General features: G+C 25.4%; 1 protein-coding gene and 2 long non-coding RNA genes across 6 annotated transcripts in view; 1 reads left to right on the forward strand and 2 right to left on the reverse strand.

Annotated features, from left to right (window-relative positions):
• LOC119685969 overlaps nucleotides 1-11,180 on the forward strand; it is a gene marked incomplete at its 3' end in the record, with an annotated part of 70,983 nt that overhangs the window by 36,481 nt on the left and 23,322 nt on the right.
• On the reverse strand, nucleotides 7,368-7,864 carry LOC119685991. Its single transcript, XR_005252859.1, has 2 exons — nucleotides 7,750-7,864; nucleotides 7,368-7,685 (listed from the first exon to the last, which is right to left on the reverse strand). It is a non-coding gene; the product is annotated as an uncharacterized LOC119685991 (long non-coding RNA).
• On the reverse strand, nucleotides 7,946-10,410 carry LOC119685989. Of its 4 annotated transcripts, XR_005252854.1 has the most exons (9): nucleotides 10,324-10,407; nucleotides 9,335-9,760; nucleotides 9,160-9,263; nucleotides 8,808-8,897; nucleotides 8,646-8,738; nucleotides 8,479-8,583; nucleotides 8,280-8,382; nucleotides 8,138-8,226; nucleotides 7,946-8,038 (listed from the first exon to the last, which is right to left on the reverse strand). It is a non-coding gene; the product is annotated as an uncharacterized LOC119685989 (long non-coding RNA). The 4 variants fall into 4 exon arrangements; XR_005252856.1 differs by having other exon boundaries at nucleotides 8,138-8,382; nucleotides 8,808-8,918; nucleotides 10,324-10,410; XR_005252855.1 differs by having other exon boundaries at nucleotides 8,138-8,382; nucleotides 8,791-8,897; nucleotides 10,324-10,409.

Here is an 11,180-nt window from a genome sequence, read left to right on the forward strand (position 1 = left end):
TAACTTTACATTTTTTAAATGCTAAATATTAAATTGTTGAACATGTTGTATTTTAATAAGTAAGTTTTAATTTAACACTAAATAAAAAAGCATTAAAATTAATTAATAAAAAATTATTTTATGTAAAATATTGGTTTTAATCAACAATTAACATATTTAATTATATCGATAGTAAATGATATTAATTTTTAATGTAATTGTTCAATAAGCAATGACTTTTTATAAGTTAATTAAATAATTGTCTGTGAAATAGCTGTGGCTTACGGCTAAAGCAGCAGTTTGTGCAATTATGAGGGATAATGGTACGCTTTATGGATCAATTGATAAATGGGTTTCAATTTCAGAATAATATTGTAATCTATTAATGAATTATTAATTTGTTTAAACATAAAAATTTGTGTAAGTTTAGTGGAAAAGAAAAATAGTTTCCATAAATAGAACTTTGATTATAGTTTCTTTAGATTGTAAGAAAATAATATATATAAAGCTTTTCAATTATATTATTTAAGAAAGTTCTTGGAATAATATATATTTACAATTTTAATAATAGTGATATAAGTAAGAATTTATCTTACGAACACTATCAACATCTATCTAATTTAAACTATCGTTTCATGTCGTTGCAATATAGAAAAATTACGACCAACTGCTGAACCAGGTTTAAATACTTTAATTTCTTAAAATCATGATTACCATATATATATGGTATCTAATCAAAATTATTGTATCTAAAAAAAAATTTTTGTGCTTATAGGAATCATAACAATTTGGAGTATTTCAAAACTTATTTATGAGTACCTTAGTTAGGTATTGGAAAAATATTACATTAATTATTTTTTTTAAAATTTAATTGTAAAAATTTAAAGAAAAATAATAGTTTTCATAAATCTAGTGAGTTATTTTAAGGTAGCTGAGACATCTACAGACATCGTTATTGAACACACATAATTGCTTTAAATCTGTGTAAACATAGATTTTCCAATAATTTATTAAACTCTTACTCCAAGCTAATAGATGCAGAAATTAAAAAATGACAATAAAAAAATCGACAAGTACTCACACAAATATTAATTCTAGAAATACAACAATTTTTTGTTCATATAATTACACATGTAAAAAGGGTTAACATGGCGTATGAGTAATTATTTTTGCGGATGAATAAAAATTACGCTGTCAGTTTTTAATGTGCATGTCAGGTTAATTTTTTTGTTTTTGGTTTGTATAATTACATGCAGAGAATTTTTTCCAAATAAAAATTTATATCAGTCTGAATTAAGACAAAAGTGGTGAGGTGAAAAATGCTGTAAAGTATTGTGAAAATAATTTATTTCGTTCACGTTGTAATGGGGCAGGTAAAAATCTCACCTACTTATTTGGCATTCAACCACAGCAGGTATGCTGCAGATATGAGGAAACCACAAAGGAACATATATCACACTCATTACGGTACACAATTATAACAAAACTTAATGCCTCACACAATGTATATCTGTTTTTTATGTGATTTCACATTTTTTTTTCCATGTGAAATATGAATTCTTCAATTTTTGCTTCTCTATATCAGTCCTGTAGCATATTATGAAAGGATTCGTTTCGTAGCGTATTATTTGCAGGCATTGAAATTGTGCAGAAAGATTAGCAGATAAATAACTTAATCCGCATATAAGTTTAACATTTTTTTACTGGATACTAAAAAAATTTATCTACTTACTAATCTCATGTAAAATCTCAATTGTGATGAATTTTAAACTGTTTTTTATTTTTGCCTTCTGTTTCATTCCTCTTATTACTTAATGTCTTTATTTTAATTAGTGGTTTATTATGAATAAAGTTATATAGATGGAATTAGTAGAAAAGGTATCGAAAATTACAATACCGTTTATGTGTTTACTGCTACTCATTATTATGTTTTTTATAAAGAGGTTTCTCGAACAGTTTTTAACTACAGCAACAAAAATTTATTTTATATTATTTTAATTAATAATATTTTTGACTGACCATACAGATGTTTTGAGTATCCATCTTCAGTGGTTTTGAAAAGAATTCTTGTATTTAATTATTCGTAAATAATTTGTTGGGACTGTAAATACCAGGAATCGAACTCGTGTCCTGCCAAATTCACAGCTCAGAGTCAGCGCACATTAACCAACTAACCCAAAGCCGTACTTGACTTTTATGTTCGCACATTTTTCTGGAGTTTTTGTTAATTTGCTGTGAATGTTTATTAACAAATTCACTTGCTGTGTTTATAGTAGAACGAAATTATAAACCAGCTGTAGAATAATTGAATTAATTAATTATATTTTTAGTTTTAATTGTTAAATTTTAATACTATTTCTGTTTGCAGAGGCATTATTTGTTGCATGATTTATATATTCCTTTTTATGTATAGAACCTAATCTCTACGAATCGCACGGGCGAGACCAATATTTTGTGTATATTTTTTATATTATTTGATAAGAGTTCTTATAAGTTTTTAAATTTTTTATATAAAGGTCTTTAGCACTAAACATGTATTTTAAATTTTCACATTTTAACATATTAAAAAATTATATTAAAATTATATAGAATTAATGCAAAATTGTTTATAGTAAATGTTTTTTTTTGTGAAAAACTGAGATTTCTTAGGTAAGCTTTTTGTGAAGCGCAGCAAAAAAAAAAAAAATTTTCTATATTTATTATATTTATTTATTTATATTTCTATATTTATTTATTTATATTTCTAAAGCATAAAAAAAATATAGTTTTAAAAGATTGCATATGTATCATTCCGCATTCTTTGAGATGTTCTTGAGATATTGTATTTTGTAGAAATCAACAATTATTCTCAAGAACAATATTATACATACATTGTAAAGTTCAATTAATAATATGGCAGGATCGCCATGCAACATGGTATCAGTAAAGATCTAAGTTATTAATTAATTTCTGAACACCTCGATTGGAATTATTATCAGTTCGAATTAAACTGATTTTCATTTATTCAAATTTCTTAAATCTAACACAGTTCCTTATACTAATTTTCAATAGAATCTTATTCTATTGTACTGATTCTATTGTTTATTACTTAAATTACTTGCGTCGAATTGGTTAACCCAAATTAGACGTACCTATATAATATCTTACAAAATAATTAATGAGTAATGGTGTAATAACTTCGAACGTTTATTCTATTGACACAGTTTTGACCTATGCATATTGCATATATGGTGCAAAGTACGGCTTAGTTATTTGTCATCAAAGCAATGAACAAAATGAATATTACTTGACAATAATTTATTGTTATTTTTATTTAAAATAGAACTGTATCAATATTAACGTGCGTAATCAAAAATTATTAATTATTTTGGTCTATAGTCCTCCAAGGCATTCTATTACTACAGATCAATATATAGACTTCCTTTCCAAAAATTAAAAATAAAATTAAAAAATAAAAAAAATTTAAAAACAAATTCATTATTGGCGGAGATTTGAATGCTTAACATTTCCATTGCGGTTCGTGGTTAACTACAACTACAACTGTTAAAAGCCACAGGATGTGATATTTTTTCGACCGGATCTGATTGAATTTTTTCTAACTAACAAGATGCTGAAAGAACTCTTACATATAGAAAATGGATACGATCTCTCCTCTGATCATTCACCTGTGCACCTTTCTATTAATGAAAGTACACTTATAAATGAGCCTAAACCTTACTTAATTAATAAATCTACTGACAGAAAATTTCTTTAGGCCACACCTTGAAAACAATCTTAATCTCAACTCTGATCTGAACTTCGCGACTGAAATAAATGATGAAGTTGTTATATTTACACAGCAGATTCAGAAATCAGCATGGATGAGTACTCGTCATTTCTTCAAACATTAGGTAGACCAACCCTTCCAGAAGAAATTAATAAACTAATATGGGAATAAAGTTGCCCAAAAAATGGCAAAAAGCTCTAATGACCTACTGACAAAACGAAATTTATTTTTTTAAAGTGCTGGTGTATGGAGTATGTACAGCAATTTCAGTATATACCATATAATTTGAACTGTTGTGAGGCAAAAAAGCTCTATATAATGCACCAGAAGTCGTTCTATGCATGCTTTATACATAATATTCTTTTAACAATAAAACTATAAAAAAATGTGTTAATCAATTTATGGATGGATACTTCGGAAAGTAAACGATAATTACTTTAAATACGAAACAAACGTAAAATAATAGCCCAAGGTCATGAAAAGCTATTATAGCAATATTGTTTCTAACTTTTTTAAGGATTAAATTATTAAAAAATTTCATAACGAAATCTAATATAAAATGAATAAATTTTTCCTTTAATTCTGAAGCCTGAAGCGTTTCTAAATGGTACAAGTGGTATGAAAAGTGAGTGAAAGTGAAATTCATTTGTGCTGTAGAAAATATAAAATGGCTGATGAATTTGCATTAATGAAGAGCTACGCAAGATCCTGTTTGTGTGTGTGTGTGCGTGTGTATGTGTAAATTTTGTTTTGTTTTGGTTTCAATGTGTGTGCATAATTTGCATTTCTCATATGTGAATTTGCGTAAACAAGAAAGTAATGAACAAAACAAAAATTTAAATTAACAAAATAAAAACAAAATAAACTTTAAACAAATTCTAAACAAAAACAAAATAAGAAAATAAATAAATAAAAAATTGTGCTAAAATGCGAAAGTGGAAAAATTAAAGATAAAAACTAGTGTTGGCAAATTACTCGTACGGGCTGGGCTTATCGACATTCAACTCAAGGACATAAGCGCGGCGGCTATGTGATAGTTTGTATGCGTATATCCTGTTGTATTCGTATACGAAGAGACGCCTACGTATAAAAAACAAAAAAAAACATAAAAAAAAAATTGCTAATGAAAACACAGGAACAATTACAGCGCAACAAAGGCAAGAATTACAATTTTGAATAGAGCAGAACATAGATAGAATAGCGTAAAATAGAGCAGTATAGAGTGGAGAATAGAGTAAAGTGTATAGTAGTAGCGTGAAGTGAAATAAAAAGGCTGTTTTAGCTTTTATCATTCGCCATTTATACTTATTCTACGTTATTTTAACACAAAACAAATGCAAATACTAGAAATGCTGAATTTGTTTTCTTTCTACATTTCGCTCATTTGCAATTTATATTTTAGTTTTTTTTTTCTGTTTTCATCCAGTTCCCTTAATTAGTAAATATTAGAGAAATAGCAGCACATTATTTTCAATTAGGGTAAAAGTTTAATTAAATATTAAAAAGTGAAGATTAAGGCGATAACCGAAACTGTATGGGAAAGCGACAGTTCGACTTAAGGATTAGTTCGAATTAATTATGTTAATTTGCATTTTGTATTTGTTTAATTTTTATTTTAATTTTAAATTAGTTTCTTTTTGTAGTGACAAATATTAAAGTAATTTATTTATGATATTTAAAGTTGTTACAAAATCAAAACTCCGAGCATGAAAGAACCTATAAATTGTTTATATTTAATGTTTTTGAAATTAAGTGTTAAATTTTTTAAATTGAAATAAAATAGAAAAAGAATTGATAGTTCAAATTGTTTCAAAATCAAAACTCCGAATGTGAAAGACTCTATAAGTTTTCTATATAAAAATGTTTTTTAAAATTAATTTCTGCATTGAACAGATTCTGAATTGTATAGTAATAAAATTGATATTTAAAATTGTTTTAAAATCAAAATTGCAAACTTAAAAACACACTATTAACTTTTTCATACTTAAATTTTTTGAAGTTACTTATTGCTGCATTAAACGGAAATTAAATAGAAATAGAATTGAGCAACTTAAATTTAAAATAAAATTTAATTATATTTAAATTAAATAGAAATATAATTGATATTCAGAGTTGGTTGAAAGCTTAGAAACAGTGTATTAATTTTTAAATATTTAAATTTTTTGCAATTAATTACTTCTGCATTGAATAAAATTTAAATAGAAATGAAATTGATATTTTGTTTTAAAATCAAAATTGCGAGCATAAAAACAGCTTATTAACTTTATTCTATTTAATTTTTTTAAAATTAATTATTTTTGCATTTGATAGAAATTTTAAAGAAATAGAATTGATATTAAAAATAGTTTTATAACAAAAACTATGAATTGAAAAAAGATCTATTAGCTTTTTATTTTTAATTTTTTTGAAATTAATTTTGTTTGGTATTTAATATTTATTTAACGCATATACATTTAATTCAAGAATTGGTTAAATCCTTGAATAATAAGAACTATAACAACTCTTTATGATAGCGAAGCCGGGCAAGGATGCGACTCAGATCAAATTTTTAGTTTACTTTAAATTGTATCAAAAACGTTTAAAAAAGCCTTATATCAACTAATATCACTATATTTAGAAAATGTAAACATCTTGGCACAAGAATCAAAATTTTTCTATCAGATAGTTTTGTGTCTTAACACGGAGATTGTAGGCTTTGTACAGACTTTATTGATGTGACTTCAATTTTATATGAATATAGAGTATAAACAACCATGTCGGTTGGATTGAATGATTGCTTGCATATACAATAGAGAGAAGCGTCAGAGACCACATTCAATGTACAGAGCATACTGTTCAATGGATTGTGGTATATAAAAAATATAAATGTCCATATAGACCTAAACATACTCTGTTGGTGAAAGAAAATATTTAAACTTACTTTCAAAAATATATCATATTACATCATATGTCATGCTTTAGCATTAAAATCAAAAAAACATACTCGATTTGTTCTGCTTCGTGACACAAATAACCAATAATTAATCTTAACTACAGTAACCAGTAAATAATCTATTTTAATTTAAAGACAAATGTGTTTGCAACAATGGTTAAAAGCACTTGTAATTTATAATTTTTTAGTCTATAAGCTTTTAATAACTGTTTTCAGTTTCTTATAAGAAAAATTTAATAAAACATGATAACAATAAATGGAATAATAATTTAATATTGATAAACCCTAAATAACTTTCAGCGAAGTTCTAGAAAGTTGGTATGCTTTGATTCTTTGAATATTTAAAAACTATAAACAAAAACTGATAAAAAAAAATAATTTAAAAAATAAAAGAAAAACAAAAATAGACAGCAATAATCAGTGTTTAACAAATAGGTGAAATAATGAAACTAGTCTGCAAAGTAGATTAAATGACATAAAATGGAGACGAAATGTTAATAGCATAAAAATTTCTCATGTAAACAACTTAACATAATACTGTTAGCATTCATAATATTTAACAGTGTTAAGTTATTAAGTACAAGTTGAGAAAGATGATTATGTTATACAGTTGCTGTTATTAATTAATTATTTGTTTAAGAAAATAAAGTCGTCAATATTTTTAAGAATTATATTAAAACTAAAAGATAATCAATTTTTATATGTAGTATGTTACTGTAATTTATTTTGAAAAAATATACATATGGACATTAATAGATATTCTTTCGTTTCGTTTCATAACCGCTCTACTAGACCTCTCCAGGGATTAGAAAAATAAATAATTGGTTGTAGGTTATTCTTTAACCTACGGAAAAGATTGGTGTCTTGAAATATACATTTATTTTATTTGAACCCAATTATTCCAATACTACTTAAACTTCCACGAATTTTTATAAGTTTTCTATATATTTCCATACATTACAGCTTTGAGAAATAAATTCTTATTGGTATACAGTTGGATATAGGTTTCTACAATATGAGTGAAGTAAAGTGTCTTTATTTAATTAAATTGCAATTTTAATTTTTTACTTACTGTTCTCTTAATTGTACCGTTTTAAATAAAATTATTTGTATTTATTCCAAATATGTGACTATCGATATAATTTGGAATGGTACTTAATTAATATAGACCTCTTGAATATATAACTCTAATTTATAAAGGTGACTTATAATTAAAAATGTACCTTTATTTAATTAAACTTCAATTTAAATTTTGTACTTGCATTTTTCTGAATTTATTTGATGAAGCTTTTTCTTGATTTAAACATTTGTCAATATCCATAGGTTAGGAGTAAGGTCAAGATTTACTTAAGTACATGTTTCTGCAATATATGAGATATAATGTATATTTAATATATTTTAAAAGTAGAGACAAAATATTCTCTGGTTTAAATAAATATTTATTTTAATTTAATGCTTACATATCTCAGAATTTGTGGAAACTGTTGTTTTTATTTATGTCGAAAATAAAAGTTATAATTTAATTATATTTGAATTTGAGTACAATTTTCTGGAATAATATGAATCATGCATATCATATATATATTGTGTTCATTTTGTAACCTTTATATTTCGGGGAAGTTGACACATTTTACGAATTTCATTAATATCCATAGGTTAGGTTAAAGAGATGGAGTAAGGTTAAGATATACTTGAGTACATATTTCTGGAATATATGAGATATAATGCATATCTAATATTTTTTAAAAGTAGAGGTAACCTAAAATAAATTTTAATTTTTCCATTTTAATTTTATACTTACATATTTCTGAATATGCGGAATCTGCTGTTTTTACTTATGCCGAAAATATAAGTTATAGATTAAAAAATATAATTTAATTAGTTTGAATTTGAGTATAAATAATTTCTGGAATAAATTTAATATAAGTATATAATGCATATTATATGTATATAGTATTATTAAATAACCTTTATATTTCGGGGAATTTAATACATTTTGTGAATTTTGCTGAATTTTGAAACAAATTTTTCGGATGCTTTATTTTTGAGATTGGAACCATCCTTAAAATTGAATTTTTGTGATTTCAATTTACTAATTTTGGATATAACTTACTTAACTCATTCACTTACCTTTTTCGCTCACATATTAGAACCAATGAATCAGTGTAGGTGGTAATTATCCAGTTGCATTATAAGAAGGCATCTGGATTTTTTTTCAAACTTTAGCAGAATAATATTTAACTATCAGTTATATAAAATCTTCAAGATGTTTTATGTATTAATGTTTAAAAAATTAATTATAACTTTTAAGTGAATATGTAATATAATTTTGTCTACAATTGAGCATTGTGTGTTTAGATACTCCAAATCAGCTAACTTTTGTGTTTTGTGCATTATAGACAATACAATATAATATTCAGTTTTAAAATTTGTGTATTTATATAATACACTGATTTCTAAGTAATAGCTCTAATATACTCACAATTGTTTTTACATTTAATTATGATTTTGCAGTCAGATGAAGAAGACTGTTTGGTGGCTTAGAAGTATGGATCGGAAATATGAAACTAGTGACGCCACCCAATTCTGGTTAATACATTAGTTAAATATTGTTAATACCAATAAAAATCAATTTTAAAAATTTGAATCCTACTCACTTTTATCCAGTCAACATTAAAATAAGTTAGCAACAAATTTGGCGGCGCTTCTTCTTCTTTTTACAGGGGTTACGCTTCGGTTTACACTTAGGCTTCTTTTTCTTTGGGCAGCTTTTGCGTTTTTTCTTCTGCCCACAGGGTTTTTTCTTCTTTTTCCCACATGTACCACATTCCGAGGTACTTGAGTTACGAACAGCCTTATAGTCTACACCTACGTACTGCTCTTTCTCCTCATCTGACATTGTGCGCCATATATGGCCTGCTTGTTTCGCACTCTCCACTGGTTTAAGATGCTTATTGTAGTTTCGAAACTCCTTTAGGAAGTTAAAAAATGCATTGCCCATGATGAATGTACTTCAAAAAAAAAATTTCCAACAAAAAATAATCCGTAATCCGTATAGTCAAAATTGAGTCGAATTTTGTTGTCTACTCAATAAAAAAAAAATAAAATGATATATAATTTCAAATTATTGTTAAAATAAGGTTTCAATGTATTCAATGATGAAGTGATCTTAATTTTTCTTTTATGAAATAGGGTATATATAAAAAAAATTGCAGATTGTTTATTGTTTTATATAAATACAAATGTCTTGTATGGGTTATCATTCATTTTCATTATTATAGATAAAAATAATAAAATTTTTTATTGAATTATAACTATATAATTTAGTGGACTATATAGGTACATATATATAAACTTTTTCTTAGTTTGAAAGAATATAGGTATGAACACTTTATTTTTGAGAGGTATATAAGTCACCTTTTTGATGGTTTTAGGTTCAAAGTGAAAATAGAGGTGGCTTGTAAGGACACTCGTCATTATATCTATAGTACTATAAAAGCTCGACAGACTCTTACTTTTAATAATAGATATGAGAATCAGTATACAAAAAAATAAAAAAAATTTTTAAAGAGTGATTTATAGTACATATTTTTTTTTTGTCAATCAAGTGTACATATAATAAGTTAGTTTAAGATTTATAACTTACTCAATTGACGCGCTCCAAAAATAATATTTGAGTCCAATCTTTGTAATGTCAAGAAACTTCTATTACAGTTTTTGAAAAATTTCACAGAAATTTTCTGTCACATTTTTCATTACAAATCACATTTTTTATATGGTAACTGAGATATTATACATGTTATAGATACTTTTATTTAAATAATATATTGTTTCAAATTGTATATTTACTTCGTAATAACTTTTGTAAGAGAGAATTAAAAAATTTAAGTACAATGATTAGTTTCAATAATAGTTAAGTAAAATAAAATCAGAAGGCTATATCTTGATGGCAGAAATGGAAACTATTGTTTAGAGACTGCGGCTCATATTTAATCTTATTTAAGAAATAGTATATAAAATAATAATCTGAGAAGAGCAAAAACAGTCATAATATCTTTGTGGTATATATTTTCTAACCTTCCTCTGGTCATAAAACAATAAAAAAAATTTAAAAATTTAATGTAATAAATTCTCTCTAATTGAATTATTTTATTATTAAACAGTAGTTTGAAAGTGAGAATATGTTAAGATGCCATAGCAAGTGTGAGTTCAATGGTCTTGTTACCTTTGGTAATAAAAGGTGAAACCGTTTGGAAGTCTCACATAGATAATAACTGTTTCATATAGTATCTCTGTTATTTCTTTTGATTAGCCAAGTGAGTTTAGAACTACGCTCGCTATCATAGTAAAGATATTGATATTGAAATCGTTTAAGTAATCTTCTTCTTCAAAATTGTTAGTTCGCCTGGAGTTTTTTGTAAGTAATTACTAAAGTGGCCTTTAGACATCAACGCGCGTTGACAAACACACGAAGTCTTCTCTCTCCATTACACATTAAATTTA

Source organism: Teleopsis dalmanni, chromosome 2, assembly GCF_002237135.1.
Source record: "Teleopsis dalmanni isolate 2A chromosome 2, ASM223713v2, whole genome shotgun sequence".
NCBI lineage: Eukaryota > Metazoa > Arthropoda > Insecta > Diptera > Diopsidae > Teleopsis > Teleopsis dalmanni.